The 12,865-nt window shown below is 45.2% G+C and overlaps 38 non-coding genes across 38 annotated transcripts; all 38 read right to left on the reverse strand.

The window, feature by feature from the left end:
- Positions 1 to 131: 131 nt before the first annotated feature.
- LOC118952651 lies at positions 132 to 250 on the reverse strand. Its single transcript, XR_005043711.1, has one exon. It is a non-coding gene; the product is annotated as a 5S ribosomal RNA (ribosomal RNA).
- A 177-nt stretch (positions 251 to 427) lies between these two features.
- On the reverse strand, positions 428 to 546 carry LOC118952516. Its single transcript, XR_005043575.1, has one exon. It is a non-coding gene; the product is annotated as a 5S ribosomal RNA (ribosomal RNA).
- A 260-nt stretch (positions 547 to 806) lies between these two features.
- Positions 807 to 925, reverse strand: LOC118952652. The gene has a single exon (XR_005043712.1). It is a non-coding gene; the product is annotated as a 5S ribosomal RNA (ribosomal RNA).
- A 177-nt stretch (positions 926 to 1,102) lies between these two features.
- LOC118952574 lies at positions 1,103 to 1,221 on the reverse strand. Its single transcript, XR_005043634.1, has one exon. It is a non-coding gene; the product is annotated as a 5S ribosomal RNA (ribosomal RNA).
- Positions 1,222 to 1,398: 177 nt separating this feature from the next.
- LOC118952517 lies at positions 1,399 to 1,517 on the reverse strand. Its single transcript, XR_005043576.1, has one exon. It is a non-coding gene; the product is annotated as a 5S ribosomal RNA (ribosomal RNA).
- Positions 1,518 to 1,777: 260 nt separating this feature from the next.
- LOC118952575 lies at positions 1,778 to 1,896 on the reverse strand. Its single transcript, XR_005043635.1, has one exon. It is a non-coding gene; the product is annotated as a 5S ribosomal RNA (ribosomal RNA).
- Positions 1,897 to 2,073: 177 nt separating this feature from the next.
- LOC118952518 lies at positions 2,074 to 2,192 on the reverse strand. The gene has a single exon (XR_005043577.1). It is a non-coding gene; the product is annotated as a 5S ribosomal RNA (ribosomal RNA).
- Positions 2,193 to 2,452: 260 nt separating this feature from the next.
- LOC118952653 lies at positions 2,453 to 2,571 on the reverse strand. The gene has a single exon (XR_005043713.1). It is a non-coding gene; the product is annotated as a 5S ribosomal RNA (ribosomal RNA).
- A 177-nt stretch (positions 2,572 to 2,748) lies between these two features.
- On the reverse strand, positions 2,749 to 2,867 carry LOC118952519. The gene has a single exon (XR_005043578.1). It is a non-coding gene; the product is annotated as a 5S ribosomal RNA (ribosomal RNA).
- A 260-nt stretch (positions 2,868 to 3,127) lies between these two features.
- Positions 3,128 to 3,246, reverse strand: LOC118952654. The gene has a single exon (XR_005043714.1). It is a non-coding gene; the product is annotated as a 5S ribosomal RNA (ribosomal RNA).
- Positions 3,247 to 3,423: 177 nt separating this feature from the next.
- On the reverse strand, positions 3,424 to 3,542 carry LOC118952520. The gene has a single exon (XR_005043579.1). It is a non-coding gene; the product is annotated as a 5S ribosomal RNA (ribosomal RNA).
- Positions 3,543 to 3,802: 260 nt separating this feature from the next.
- Positions 3,803 to 3,921, reverse strand: LOC118952576. The gene has a single exon (XR_005043636.1). It is a non-coding gene; the product is annotated as a 5S ribosomal RNA (ribosomal RNA).
- A 177-nt stretch (positions 3,922 to 4,098) lies between these two features.
- LOC118952521 lies at positions 4,099 to 4,217 on the reverse strand. Its single transcript, XR_005043580.1, has one exon. It is a non-coding gene; the product is annotated as a 5S ribosomal RNA (ribosomal RNA).
- Positions 4,218 to 4,477: 260 nt separating this feature from the next.
- Positions 4,478 to 4,596, reverse strand: LOC118952577. Its single transcript, XR_005043637.1, has one exon. It is a non-coding gene; the product is annotated as a 5S ribosomal RNA (ribosomal RNA).
- Positions 4,597 to 4,773: 177 nt separating this feature from the next.
- LOC118952522 lies at positions 4,774 to 4,892 on the reverse strand. The gene has a single exon (XR_005043581.1). It is a non-coding gene; the product is annotated as a 5S ribosomal RNA (ribosomal RNA).
- A 260-nt stretch (positions 4,893 to 5,152) lies between these two features.
- Positions 5,153 to 5,271, reverse strand: LOC118952269. Its single transcript, XR_005043327.1, has one exon. It is a non-coding gene; the product is annotated as a 5S ribosomal RNA (ribosomal RNA).
- A 260-nt stretch (positions 5,272 to 5,531) lies between these two features.
- Positions 5,532 to 5,650, reverse strand: LOC118952523. Its single transcript, XR_005043582.1, has one exon. It is a non-coding gene; the product is annotated as a 5S ribosomal RNA (ribosomal RNA).
- A 260-nt stretch (positions 5,651 to 5,910) lies between these two features.
- LOC118952578 lies at positions 5,911 to 6,029 on the reverse strand. Its single transcript, XR_005043638.1, has one exon. It is a non-coding gene; the product is annotated as a 5S ribosomal RNA (ribosomal RNA).
- A 177-nt stretch (positions 6,030 to 6,206) lies between these two features.
- Positions 6,207 to 6,325, reverse strand: LOC118952525. The gene has a single exon (XR_005043585.1). It is a non-coding gene; the product is annotated as a 5S ribosomal RNA (ribosomal RNA).
- Positions 6,326 to 6,585: 260 nt separating this feature from the next.
- LOC118952280 lies at positions 6,586 to 6,704 on the reverse strand. Its single transcript, XR_005043339.1, has one exon. It is a non-coding gene; the product is annotated as a 5S ribosomal RNA (ribosomal RNA).
- A 260-nt stretch (positions 6,705 to 6,964) lies between these two features.
- LOC118952526 lies at positions 6,965 to 7,083 on the reverse strand. Its single transcript, XR_005043586.1, has one exon. It is a non-coding gene; the product is annotated as a 5S ribosomal RNA (ribosomal RNA).
- A 260-nt stretch (positions 7,084 to 7,343) lies between these two features.
- On the reverse strand, positions 7,344 to 7,462 carry LOC118952580. Its single transcript, XR_005043640.1, has one exon. It is a non-coding gene; the product is annotated as a 5S ribosomal RNA (ribosomal RNA).
- Positions 7,463 to 7,639: 177 nt separating this feature from the next.
- LOC118952527 lies at positions 7,640 to 7,758 on the reverse strand. Its single transcript, XR_005043587.1, has one exon. It is a non-coding gene; the product is annotated as a 5S ribosomal RNA (ribosomal RNA).
- A 260-nt stretch (positions 7,759 to 8,018) lies between these two features.
- Positions 8,019 to 8,137, reverse strand: LOC118952291. The gene has a single exon (XR_005043350.1). It is a non-coding gene; the product is annotated as a 5S ribosomal RNA (ribosomal RNA).
- Positions 8,138 to 8,397: 260 nt separating this feature from the next.
- Positions 8,398 to 8,516, reverse strand: LOC118952638. The gene has a single exon (XR_005043698.1). It is a non-coding gene; the product is annotated as a 5S ribosomal RNA (ribosomal RNA).
- A 177-nt stretch (positions 8,517 to 8,693) lies between these two features.
- LOC118952302 lies at positions 8,694 to 8,812 on the reverse strand. Its single transcript, XR_005043361.1, has one exon. It is a non-coding gene; the product is annotated as a 5S ribosomal RNA (ribosomal RNA).
- A 260-nt stretch (positions 8,813 to 9,072) lies between these two features.
- LOC118952645 lies at positions 9,073 to 9,191 on the reverse strand. The gene has a single exon (XR_005043705.1). It is a non-coding gene; the product is annotated as a 5S ribosomal RNA (ribosomal RNA).
- A 177-nt stretch (positions 9,192 to 9,368) lies between these two features.
- On the reverse strand, positions 9,369 to 9,487 carry LOC118952581. Its single transcript, XR_005043641.1, has one exon. It is a non-coding gene; the product is annotated as a 5S ribosomal RNA (ribosomal RNA).
- Positions 9,488 to 9,664: 177 nt separating this feature from the next.
- LOC118952543 lies at positions 9,665 to 9,783 on the reverse strand. The gene has a single exon (XR_005043603.1). It is a non-coding gene; the product is annotated as a 5S ribosomal RNA (ribosomal RNA).
- A 260-nt stretch (positions 9,784 to 10,043) lies between these two features.
- On the reverse strand, positions 10,044 to 10,162 carry LOC118952639. Its single transcript, XR_005043699.1, has one exon. It is a non-coding gene; the product is annotated as a 5S ribosomal RNA (ribosomal RNA).
- A 177-nt stretch (positions 10,163 to 10,339) lies between these two features.
- LOC118952263 lies at positions 10,340 to 10,458 on the reverse strand. The gene has a single exon (XR_005043321.1). It is a non-coding gene; the product is annotated as a 5S ribosomal RNA (ribosomal RNA).
- A 260-nt stretch (positions 10,459 to 10,718) lies between these two features.
- LOC118952582 lies at positions 10,719 to 10,837 on the reverse strand. Its single transcript, XR_005043642.1, has one exon. It is a non-coding gene; the product is annotated as a 5S ribosomal RNA (ribosomal RNA).
- A 177-nt stretch (positions 10,838 to 11,014) lies between these two features.
- LOC118952374 lies at positions 11,015 to 11,133 on the reverse strand. The gene has a single exon (XR_005043433.1). It is a non-coding gene; the product is annotated as a 5S ribosomal RNA (ribosomal RNA).
- Positions 11,134 to 11,393: 260 nt separating this feature from the next.
- On the reverse strand, positions 11,394 to 11,512 carry LOC118952583. Its single transcript, XR_005043643.1, has one exon. It is a non-coding gene; the product is annotated as a 5S ribosomal RNA (ribosomal RNA).
- Positions 11,513 to 11,689: 177 nt separating this feature from the next.
- On the reverse strand, positions 11,690 to 11,808 carry LOC118952584. The gene has a single exon (XR_005043644.1). It is a non-coding gene; the product is annotated as a 5S ribosomal RNA (ribosomal RNA).
- Positions 11,809 to 11,985: 177 nt separating this feature from the next.
- On the reverse strand, positions 11,986 to 12,104 carry LOC118952585. The gene has a single exon (XR_005043645.1). It is a non-coding gene; the product is annotated as a 5S ribosomal RNA (ribosomal RNA).
- A 177-nt stretch (positions 12,105 to 12,281) lies between these two features.
- LOC118952649 lies at positions 12,282 to 12,400 on the reverse strand. Its single transcript, XR_005043709.1, has one exon. It is a non-coding gene; the product is annotated as a 5S ribosomal RNA (ribosomal RNA).
- Positions 12,401 to 12,660: 260 nt separating this feature from the next.
- LOC118952586 lies at positions 12,661 to 12,779 on the reverse strand. Its single transcript, XR_005043646.1, has one exon. It is a non-coding gene; the product is annotated as a 5S ribosomal RNA (ribosomal RNA).
- Between the last annotated feature and the right edge of the window lie 86 nt (positions 12,780 to 12,865).

Raw genomic sequence — 12,865 nt, forward strand, 5'->3', positions numbered from 1 at the left:
AAATTTGTAGCACAGATTGTTGGATGAAATACAAACTAACCTTGCTTACTTATTTCAAAGCGAGGGCACATATTTCAGCCTTGTGGGAAAAAACGGACAAAGAGTTGAAATTCCACAAGGCAGTGACAAAAAGCTTACAGCACCTGGTATTCCCAGGCGGTCTCCCATCCAAGTACTCACCAGGCCCGACCCTGCTTAGCTTCCGAGATCGGACGAGATCAGGCGTACTCAGGCCAGTGTGGCCGCAAGCGAAAGGCAATCTCAAAAAGTGGATGAAATTGCATATACTGTAGCCATAATTTGTAGCACAGATTGTTGGATGAAATACAAACTAACCTTGCTTACTTATTTCAAAGCGAGGGCACATATTTCAGCCTTGTGGGAAAAAACGGACAAAGAGTTGAAATTCCACAAGGCAGTGACAAAAAGCTTACAGCACCTGATATTCCCAGGCGGTCTCCCATCCAAGTACTAACCAGGCCCGACCCTGCTTAGCTTCCGAGATCGGACGAGATCAGGCGTACTCAGGCCGGTGTGGCCGTAAGCGAGAAACTATCTCTTGGTGCACCATGTAAAGTCAAAGTGAGCCTGATTAACAGCTGTTGCATTTCCACCATTTAGATAAGCATCTTTGTGTCACTCAAAAAGTGGAAGAAATTGCATATACTGTAGCCATAATTTGTAGCACAGATTGTTGGATGAAATACAAACTAACCTTGCTTACTTATTTCAAAGCGAGGGCACATATTTCAGCCTTGTGGGAAAAAACGGACAAAGAGTTGAAATTCCACAAGGCAGTGACAAAAAGCTTACAGCACCTGGTATTCCCAGGCGGTCTCCCATCCAAGTACTCACCAGGCCCGACCCTGCTTAGCTTCCGAGATCGGACGAGATCAGGCGTACTCAGGCCAGTGTGGCCGCAAGCGAAAGGCAATCTCAAAAAGTGGATGAAATTGCATATACTGTAGCCATAATTTGTAGCACAGATTGTTGGATGAAATACAAACTAACCTTGCTTACTTATTTCAAAGCGAGGGCACATATTTCAGCCTTGTGGGAAAAAACGGACAAAGAGTTGAAATTCCACAAGGCAGTGACAAAAAGCTTACAGCACCTGGTATTCCCAGGCGGTCTCCCATCCAAGTACTAACCAGGCCCGACCCTGCTTAGCTTCCGAGATCGGACGAGATCAGGCGTACTCAGGCCAGTGTGGCCGCAAGCGAAAGGCAATCTCAAAAAGTGGATGAAATTGCATATACTGTAGCCATAATTTGTAGCACAGATTGTTGGATGAAATACAAACTAACCTTGCTTATTTATTTCAAAGCGAGGGCACATATTTCAGCCTTGTGGGAAAAAACGGACAAAGAGTTGAAATTCCACAAGGCAGTGACAAAAAGCTTACAGCACCTGATATTCCCAGGCGGTCTCCCATCCAAGTACTAACCAGGCCCGACCCTGCTTAGCTTCCGAGATCGGACGAGATCAGGCGTACTCAGGCCGGTGTGGCCGTAAGCGAGAAACTATCTCTTGGTGCACCATGTAAAGTCAAAGTGAGCCTGATTAACAGCTGTTGCATTTCCACCATTTAGATAAGCATCTTTGTGTCACTCAAAAAGTGGAAGAAATTGCATATACTGTAGCCATAATTTGTAGCACAGATTGTTGGATGAAATACAAACTAACCTTGCTTACTTATTTCAAAGCGAGGGCACATATTTCAGCCTTGTGGGAAAAAACGGACAAAGAGTTGAAATTCCACAAGGCAGTGACAAAAAGCTTACAGCACCTGGTATTCCCAGGCGGTCTCCCATCCAAGTACTAACCAGGCCCGACCCTGCTTAGCTTCCGAGATCGGACGAGATCAGGCGTACTCAGGCCAGTGTGGCCGCAAGCGAAAGGCAATCTCAAAAAGTGGATGAAATTGCATATACTGTAGCCATAATTTGTAGCACAGATTGTTGGATGAAATACAAACTAACCTTGCTTACTTATTTCAAAGCGAGGGCACATATTTCAGCCTTGTGGGAAAAAACGGACAAAGAGTTGAAATTCCACAAGGCAGTGACAAAAAGCTTACAGCACCTGATATTCCCAGGCGGTCTCCCATCCAAGTACTAACCAGGCCCGACCCTGCTTAGCTTCCGAGATCGGACGAGATCAGGCGTACTCAGGCCGGTGTGGCCGTAAGCGAGAAACTATCTCTTGGTGCACCATGTAAAGTCAAAGTGAGCCTGATTAACAGCTGTTGCATTTCCACCATTTAGATAAGCATCTTTGTGTCACTCAAAAAGTGGAAGAAATTGCATATACTGTAGCCATAATTTGTAGCACAGATTGTTGGATGAAATACAAACTAACCTTGCTTACTTATTTCAAAGCGAGGGCACATATTTCAGCCTTGTGGGAAAAAACGGACAAAGAGTTGAAATTCCACAAGGCAGTGACAAAAAGCTTACAGCACCTGGTATTCCCAGGCGGTCTCCCATCCAAGTACTCACCAGGCCCGACCCTGCTTAGCTTCCGAGATCGGACGAGATCAGGCGTACTCAGGCCAGTGTGGCCGCAAGCGAAAGGCAATCTCAAAAAGTGGATGAAATTGCATATACTGTAGCCATAATTTGTAGCACAGATTGTTGGATGAAATACAAACTAACCTTGCTTACTTATTTCAAAGCGAGGGCACATATTTCAGCCTTGTGGGAAAAAACGGACAAAGAGTTGAAATTCCACAAGGCAGTGACAAAAAGCTTACAGCACCTGATATTCCCAGGCGGTCTCCCATCCAAGTACTAACCAGGCCCGACCCTGCTTAGCTTCCGAGATCGGACGAGATCAGGCGTACTCAGGCCGGTGTGGCCGTAAGCGAGAAACTATCTCTTGGTGCACCATGTAAAGTCAAAGTGAGCCTGATTAACAGCTGTTGCATTTCCACCATTTAGATAAGCATCTTTGTGTCACTCAAAAAGTGGAAGAAATTGCATATACTGTAGCCATAATTTGTAGCACAGATTGTTGGATGAAATACAAACTAACCTTGCTTACTTATTTCAAAGCGAGGGCACATATTTCAGCCTTGTGGGAAAAAACGGACAAAGAGTTGAAATTCCACAAGGCAGTGACAAAAAGCTTACAGCACCTGGTATTCCCAGGCGGTCTCCCATCCAAGTACTCACCAGGCCCGACCCTGCTTAGCTTCCGAGATCGGACGAGATCAGGCGTACTCAGGCCAGTGTGGCCGCAAGCGAAAGGCAATCTCAAAAAGTGGATGAAATTGCATATACTGTAGCCATAATTTGTAGCACAGATTGTTGGATGAAATACAAACTAACCTTGCTTACTTATTTCAAAGCGAGGGCACATATTTCAGCCTTGTGGGAAAAAACGGACAAAGAGTTGAAATTCCACAAGGCAGTGACAAAAAGCTTACAGCACCTGATATTCCCAGGCGGTCTCCCATCCAAGTACTAACCAGGCCCGACCCTGCTTAGCTTCCGAGATCGGACGAGATCAGGCGTACTCAGGCCGGTGTGGCCGTAAGCGAGAAACTATCTCTTGGTGCACTATGTAAAGTCAAAGTGAGCCTGATTAACAGCTGTTGCATTTCCACCATTTAGATAAGCATCTTTGTGTCACTCAAAAAGTGGAAGAAATTGCATATACTGTAGCCATAATTTGTAGCACAGATTGTTGGATGAAATACAAACTAACCTTGCTTACTTATTTCAAAGCGAGGGCACATATTTCAGCCTTGTGGGAAAAAACGGACAAAGAGTTGAAATTCCACAAGGCAGTGACAAAAAGCTTACAGCACCTGGTATTCCCAGGCGGTCTCCCATCCAAGTACTAACCAGGCCCGACCCTGCTTAGCTTCCGAGATCGGACGAGATCAGGCGTACTCAGGCCAGTGTGGCCGCAAGCGAAAGACAATCTCAAAAAGTGGATGAAATTGCATATACTGTAGCCATAATTTGTAGCACAGATTGTTGGATGAAATACAAACTAACCTTGCTTACTTATTTCAAAGCGAGGGCACATATTTCAGCCTTGTGGGAAAAAACGGACAAAGAGTTGAAATTCCACAAGGCAGTGACAAAAAGCTTACAGCACCTGATATTCCCAGGCGGTCTCCCATCCAAGTACTAACCAGGCCCGACCCTGCTTAGCTTCCGAGATCGGACGAGATCAGGCGTACTCAGGCCGGTGTGGCCGTAAGCGAGAAACTATCTCTTGGTGCACCATGTAAAGTCAAAGTGAGCCTGATTAACAGCTGTTGCATTTCCACCATTTAGATAAGCATCTTTGTGTCACTCAAAAAGTGGAAGAAATTGCATATACTGTAGCCATAATTTGTAGCACAGATTGTTGGATGAAATACAAACTAACCTTGCTTACTTATTTCAAAGCGAGGGCACATATTTCAGCCTTGTGGGAAAAAACGGACAAAGAGTTGAAATTCCACAAGGCAGTGACAAAAAGCTTACAGCACCTGGTATTCCCAGGCGGTCTCCCATCCAAGTACTAACCAGGCCCGACCCTGCTTAGCTTCCGAGATCGGACGAGATCAGGCGTACTCAGGCCAGTGTGGCCGCAAGCGAAAGACAATCTCAAAAAGTGGATGAAATTGCATATACTGTAGCCATAATTTGTAGCACAGATTGTTGGATGAAATACAAACTAACCTTGCTTACTTATTTCAAAGCGAGGGCACATATTTCAGCCTTGTGGGAAAAAACGGACAAAGAGTTGAAATTCCACAAGGCAGTGACAAAAAGCTTACAGCACCTGATATTCCCAGGCGGTCTCCCATCCAAGTACTAACCAGGCCCGACCCTGCTTAGCTTCCGAGATCGGACGAGATCAGGCGTACTCAGGCCGGTGTGGCCGTAAGCGAGAAACTATCTCTTGGTGCACCATGTAAAGTCAAAGTGAGCCTGATTAACAGCTGTTGCATTTCCACCATTTAGATAAGCATCTTTGTGTCACTCAAAAAGTGGAAGAAATTGCATATACTGTAGCCATAATTTGTAGCACAGATTGTTGGATGAAATACAAACTAACCTTGCTTACTTATTTCAAAGCGAGGGCACATATTTCAGCCTTGTGGGAAAAAACGGACAAAGAGTTGAAATTCCACAAGGCAGTGACAAAAAGCTTACAGCACCTGGTATTCCCAGGCGGTCTCCCATCCAAGTACTAACCAGGCCCGACCCTGCTTAGCTTCCGAGATCGGACGAGATCAGGCGTACTCAGGCCGGTGTGGCCGTAAGCGAGAAACTATCTCTTGGTGCACCATGTAAAGTCAAAGTGAGCCTGATTAACAGCTGTTGCATTTCCACCATTTAGATAAGCATCTTTGTGTCACTCAAAAAGTGGAAGAAATTGCATATACTGTAGCCATAATTTGTAGCACAGATTGTTGGATGAAATACAAACTAACCTTGCTTACTTATTTCAAAGCGAGGGCACATATTTCAGCCTTGTGGGAAAAAACGGACAAAGAGTTGAAATTCCACAAGGCAGTGACAAAAAGCTTACAGCACCTGATATTCCCAGGCGGTCTCCCATCCAAGTACTAACCAGGCCCGACCCTGCTTAGCTTCCGAGATCGGACGAGATCAGGCGTACTCAGGCCGGTGTGGCCGTAAGCGAGAAACTATCTCTTGGTGCACTATGTAAAGTCAAAGTGAGCCTGATTAACAGCTGTTGCATTTCCACCATTTAGATAAGCATCTTTGTGTCACTCAAAAAGTGGAAGAAATTGCATATACTGTAGCCATAATTTGTAGCACAGATTGTTGGATGAAATACAAACTAACCTTGCTTACTTATTTCAAAGCGAGGGCACATATTTCAGCCTTGTGGGAAAAAACGGACAAAGAGTTGAAATTCCACAAGGCAGTGACAAAAAGCTTACAGCACCTGGTATTCCCAGGCGGTCTCCCATCCAAGTACTAACCAGGCCCGACCCTGCTTAGCTTCCGAGATCGGACGAGATCAGGCGTACTCAGGCCAGTGTGGCCGCAAGCGAAAGGCAATCTCAAAAAGTGGATGAAATTGCATATACTGTAGCCATAATTTGTAGCACAGATTGTTGGATGAAATACAAACTAACCTTGCTTACTTATTTCAAAGCGAGGGCACATATTTCAGCCTTGTGGGAAAAAACGGACAAAGAGTTGAAATTCCACAAGGCAGTGACAAAAAGCTTACAGCACCTGATATTCCCAGGCGGTCTCCCATCCAAGTACTAACCAGGCCCGACCCTGCTTAGCTTCCGAGATCGGACGAGATCAGGCGTACTCAGGCCGGTGTGGCCGTAAGCAAGAAACTATCTCTTGGTGCACCATGTAAAGTCAAAGTGAGCCTGATTAACAGCTGTTGCATTTCCACCATTTAGATAAGCATCTTTGTGTCACTCAAAAAGTGGAAGAAATTGCATATACTGTAGCCATAATTTGTAGCACAGATTGTTGGATGAAATACAAACTAACCTTGCTTACTTATTTCAAAGCGAGGGCACATATTTCAGCCTTGTGGGAAAAAACGGACAAAGAGTTGAAATTCCACAAGGCAGTGACAAAAAGCTTACAGCACCTGGTATTCCCAGGCGGTCTCCCATCCAAGTACTAACCAGGCCCGACCCTGCTTAGCTTCCGAGATCGGACGAGATCAGGCGTACTCAGGCCGGTGTGGCCGTAAGCGAGAAACTATCTCTTGGTGCACCATGTAAAGTCAAAGTGAGCCTGATTAACAGCTGTTGCATTTCCACCATTTAGATAAGCATCTTTGTGTCACTCAAAAAGTGGAAGAAATTGCATATACTGTAGCCATAATTTGTAGCACAGATTGTTGGATGAAATACAAACTAACCTTGCTTACTTATTTCAAAGCGAGGGCACATATTTCAGCCTTGTGGGAAAAAACGGACAAAGAGTTGAAATTCCACAAGGCAGTGACAAAAAGCTTACAGCACCTGATATTCCCAGGCGGTCTCCCATCCAAGTACTAACCAGGCCCGACCCTGCTTAGCTTCCGAGATCGGACGAGATCAGGCGTACTCAGGCCGGTGTGGCCGTAAGCGAGAAACTATCTCTTGGTGCACTATGTAAAGTCAAAGTGAGCCTGATTAACAGCTGTTGCATTTCCACCATTTAGATAAGCATCTTTGTGTCACTCAAAAAGTGGAAGAAATTGCATATACTGTAGCCATAATTTGTAGCACAGATTGTTGGATGAAATACAAACTAACCTTGCTTACTTATTTCAAAGCGAGGGCACATATTTCAGCCTTGTGGGAAAAAACGGACAAAGAGTTGAAATTCCACAAGGCAGTGACAAAAAGCTTACAGCACCTGGTATTCCCAGGCGGTCTCCCATCCAAGTACTAACCAGGCCCGACCCTGCTTAGCTTCCGAGATCGGACGAGATCAGGCGTACTCAGGCCAGTGTGGCCGCAAGCGAAAGGCAATCTCAAAAAGTGGATGAAATTGCATATACTGTAGCCATAATTTGTAGCACAGATTGTTGGATGAAATACAAACTAACCTTGCTTACTTATTTCAAAGCGAGGGCACATATTTCAGCCTTGTGGGAAAAAACGGACAAAGAGTTGAAATTCCACAAGGCAGTGACAAAAAGCTTACAGCACCTGATATTCCCAGGCGGTCTCCCATCCAAGTACTAACCAGGCCCGACCCTGCTTAGCTTCCGAGATCGGACGAGATCAGGCGTACTCAGGCCGGTGTGGCCGTAAGCGAGAAACTATCTCTTGGTGCACCATGTAAAGTCAAAGTGAGCCTGATTAACAGCTGTTGCATTTCCACCATTTAGATAAGCATCTTTGTGTCACTCAAAAAGTGGAAGAAATTGCATATACTGTAGCCATAATTTGTAGCACAGATTGTTGGATGAAATACAAACTAACCTTGCTTACTTATTTCAAAGCGAGGGCACATATTTCAGCCTTGTGGGAAAAAACGGACAAAGAGTTGAAATTCCACAAGGCAGTGACAAAAAGCTTACAGCACCTGGTATTCCCAGGCGGTCTCCCATCCAAGTACTAACCAGGCCCGACCCTGCTTAGCTTCCGAGATCGGACGAGATCAGGCGTACTCAGGCCGGTGTGGCCGTAAGCGAGAAACTATCTCTTGGTGCACCATGTAAAGTCAAAGTGAGCCTGATTAACAGCTGTTGCATTTCCACCATTTAGATAAGCATCTTTGTGTCACTCAAAAAGTGGAAGAAATTGCATATACTGTAGCCATAATTTGTAGCACAGATTGTTGGATGAAATACAAACTAACCTTGCTTACTTATTTCAAAGCGAGGGCACATATTTCAGCCTTGTGGGAAAAAACGGACAAAGAGTTGAAATTCCACAAGGCAGTGACAAAAAGCTTACAGCACCTGGTATTCCCAGGCGGTCTCCCATCCAAGTACTAACCAGGCCCGACCCTGCTTAGCTTCCGAGATCGGACGAGATCAGGCGTACTCAGGCCAGTGTGGCCACAAGCGAAAGGCAATCTCAAAAAGTGGATGAAATTGCATATACTGTAGCCATAATTTGTAGCACAGATTGTTGGATGAAATACAAACTAACCTTGCTTACTTATTTCAAAGCGAGGGCACATATTTCAGCCTTGTGGGAAAAAACGGACAAAGAGTTGAAATTCCACAAGGCAGTGACAAAAAGCTTACAGCACCTGGTATTCCCAGGCGGTCTCCCATCCAAGTACTAACCAGGCCCGACCCTGCTTAGCTTCCGAGATCGGACGAGATCAGGCGTACTCAGGCCGGTGTGGCCGTAAGCGAGAAACTATCTCTTGGTGCACCATGTAAAGTCAAAGTGAGCCTGATTAACAGCTGTTGCATTTCCACCATTTAGATAAGCATCTTTGTGTCACTCAAAAAGTGGAAGAAATTGCATATACTGTAGCCATAATTTGTAGCACAGATTGTTGGATGAAATACAAACTAACCTTGCTTACTTATTTCAAAGCGAGGGCACATATTTCAGCCTTGTGGGAAAAAACGGACAAAGAGTTGAAATTCCACAAGGCAGTGACAAAAAACTTACAGCACCTGGTATTCCCAGGCGGTCTCCCATCCAAGTACTAACCAGGCCCGACCCTGCTTAGCTTCCGAGATCGGACGAGATCAGGCGTACTCAGGCCAGTGTGGCCGCAAGCGAAAGGCAATCTCAAAAAGTGGATGAAATTGCATATACTGTAGCCATAATTTGTAGCACAGATTGTTGGATGAAATACAAACTAACCTTGCTTACTTATTTCAAAGCGAGGGCACATATTTCAGCCTTGTGGGAAAAAACGGACAAAGAGTTGAAATTCCACAAGGCAGTGACAAAAAGCTTACAGCACCTGGTATTCCCAGGCGGTCTCCCATCCAAGTACTAACCAGGCCCGACCCTGCTTAGCTTCCGAGATCGGACGAGATCAGGCGTACTCAGGCCAGTGTGGCCGCAAGCGAAAGGCAATCTCAAAAAGTGGATGAAATTGCATATACTGTAGCCATAATTTGTAGCACAGATTGTTGGATGAAATACAAACTAACCTTGCTTACTTATTTCAAAGCGAGGGCACATATTTCAGCCTTGTGGGAAAAAACGGACAAAGAGTTGAAATTCCACAAGGCAGTGACAAAAAGCTTACAGCACCTGGTATTCCCAGGCGGTCTCCCATCCAAGTACTAACCAGGCCCGACCCTGCTTAGCTTCCGAGATCGGACGAGATCAGGCGTACTCAGGCAGGTGTAGCCGTAAGCGAGAAACTATCTCTTGGTGCACTATGTAAAGTCAAAGTGAGCCTGATTAACAGCTGTTGCATTTCCACCATTTAGATAAGCATCTTTGTGTCACTCAAAAAGTGGAAGAAATTGCATATACTGTAGCCATAATTTGTAGCACAGATTGTTGGATGAAATACAAACTAACCTTGCTTACTTATTTCAAAGCGAGGGCACATATTTCAGCCTTGTGGGAAAAAACGGACAAAGAGTTGAAATTCCACAAGGCAGTGACAAAAAGCTTACAGCACCTGATATTCCCAGGCGGTCTCCCATCCAAGTACTAACCAGGCCCGACCCTGCTTAGCTTCCGAGATCGGACGAGATCAGGCGTACTCAGGCCAGTGTGGCCGCAAGCGAAAGGCAATCTCAAAAAGTGGATGAAATTGCATATACTGTAGCCATAATTTGTAGCACAGATTGTTGGATGAAATACAAACTAACCTTGCTTACTTATTTCAAAGCGAGGGCACATATTTCAGCCTTGTGGGAAAAAACGGACAAAGAGTTGAAATTCCACAAGGCAGTGACAAAAAGCTTACAGCACCTGATATTCCCAGGCGGTCTCCCATCCAAGTACTAACCAGGCCCGACCCTGCTTAGCTTCCGAGATCGGACGAGATCAGGCGTACTCAGGGCGGTGTGGCCGTAAGCGAGAAACTATCTCTTGGTGCACCATGTAAAGTCAAAGTGAGCCTGATTAACAGCTGTTGCATTTCCACCATTTAGATAAGCATCTTTGTGTCACTCAAAAAGTGGAAGAAATTGCATATACTGTAGCCATAATTTGTAGCACAGATTGTTGGATGAAATACAAACTAACCTTGCTTACTTATTTCAAAGCGAGGGCACATATTTCAGCCTTGTGGGAAAAAACGGACAAAGAGTTGAAATTCCACAAGGCAGTGACAAAAAGCTTACAGCACCTGGTATTCCCAGGCGGTCTCCCATCCAAGTACTAACCAGGCCCGACCCTGCTTAGCTTCCGAGATCGGACGAGATCAGGCGTACTCAGGCCAGTGTGGCCGCAAGCGAAAGGCAATCTCAAAAAGTGGATGAAATTGCATATACTGTAGACATAATTTGTAGCACAGATTGTTGGATGAAATACAAACTAACCTTGCTTACTTATTTCAAAGCGAGGGCACATATTTCAGCCTTGTGGGAAAAAACGGACAAAGAGTTGAAATTCCACAAGGCAGTGACAAAAAGCTTACAGCACCTGATATTCCCAGGCGGTCTCCCATCCAAGTACTAACCAGGCCCGACCCTGCTTAGCTTCCGAGATCGGACGAGATCAGGCGTACTCAGGGCGGTGTGGCCGTAAGCGAGAAACTATCTCTTGGTGCACCATGTAAAGTCAAAGTGAGCCTGATTAACAGCTGTTGCATTTCCACCATTTAGATAAGCATCTTTGTGTCACTCAAAAAGTGGAAGAAATTGCATATACTGTAGCCATAATTTGTAGCACAGATTGTTGGATGAAATACAAACTAACCTTGCTTACTTATTTCAAAGCGAGGGCACATATTTCAGCCTTGTGGGAAAAAACGGACAAAGAGTTGAAATTCCACAAGGCAGTGACAAAAAGCTTACAGCACCTGGTATTCCCAGGCGGTCTCCCATCCAAGTACTAACCAGGCCCGACCCTGCTTAGCTTCCGAGATCGGACGAGATCAGGCGTACTCAGGCCAGTGTGGCCGCAAGCGAAAGGCAATCTCAAAAAGTGGATGAAATTGCATATACTGTAGCCATAATTTGTAGCACAGATTGTTGGATGAAATACAAACTAACCTTGCTTACTTATTTCAAAGCGAGGGCACATATTTCAGCCTTGTGGGAAAAAACGGACAAAGAGTTGAAATTCCACAAGGCAGTGACAAAAAGCTTACAGCACCTGGTATTCCCAGGCGGTCTCCCATCCAAGTACTAACCAGGCCCGACCCTGCTTAGCTTCCGAGATCGGACGAGATCAGGCGTACTCAGGCCAGTGTGGCCGCAAGCGAAAGGCAATCTCAAAAAGTGGATGAAATTGCATATACTGTAGCCATAATTTGTAGCACAGATTGTTGGATGAAATACAAACTAACCTTGCTTACTTATTTCAAAGCGAGGGCACATATTTCAGCCTTGTGGGAAAAAACGGACAAAGAGTTGAAATTCCACAAGGCAGTGACAAAAAGCTTACAGCACCTGGTATTCCCAGGCGGTCTCCCATCCAAGTACTAACCAGGCCCGACCCTGCTTAGCTTCCGAGATCGGACGAGATCAGGCGTACTCAGGCCAGTGTGGCCGCAAGCGAAAGGAAATCTCAAAAAGTGGATGAAATTGCATATACTGTAGCCATAATTTGTAGCACAGATTGTTGGATGAAATACAAACTAACCTTGCTTACTTATTTCAAAGCGAGGGCACATATTTCAGCCTTGTGGGAAAAAACGGACAAAGAGTTGAAATTCCACAAGGCAGTGACAAAAAGCTTACAGCACCTGATATTCCCAGGCGGTCTCCCATCCAAGTACTAACCAGGCCCGACCCTGCTCAGCTTCCGAGATCGGACGAGATCAGGCGTACTCAGGCCGGTGTGGCCGTAAGCGAGAAACTATCTCTTGGTGCACCATGTAAAGTCAAAGTGAGCCTGATTAACAGCTGTTGCATTTCCACCATTTAGATAAGCATCTTTGTGTCACTCAAAAAGTGGAAGAAATTGCATATACTGTAGCCATAATTTGTAGCACAGATTGTTGGATGAAATACAAACTAACCTTGCTTACTTATTTCAAAGCGAGGGCACATATTTCAGCCTTGTGGGAAAAAACGGACAAAGAGTTGAAATTCCACAAGGCAGTGACAAAAAGCTTACAGCACCTGGTATTCCCAGGCGGTCTCCCATCCAAGTACTAACCAGGCCCGACCCTGCTTAGCTTCCGAGATCGGACGAGATCAGGCGTACTCAGGCCAGTGTGGCCGCAAGCGAAAGGCAATCTCAAAAAGTGGATGAAATTGCATATACTGTAGCCATAATTTGTAGCACAGATTGTTGGATGAAATACAAACTAAC

This window comes from Oncorhynchus mykiss, unplaced genomic scaffold, assembly GCF_013265735.2.
Source record: "Oncorhynchus mykiss isolate Arlee unplaced genomic scaffold, USDA_OmykA_1.1 un_scaffold_355, whole genome shotgun sequence".
In the NCBI taxonomy this organism is placed as follows: Eukaryota; Metazoa; Chordata; class Actinopteri; order Salmoniformes; family Salmonidae; genus Oncorhynchus; species Oncorhynchus mykiss.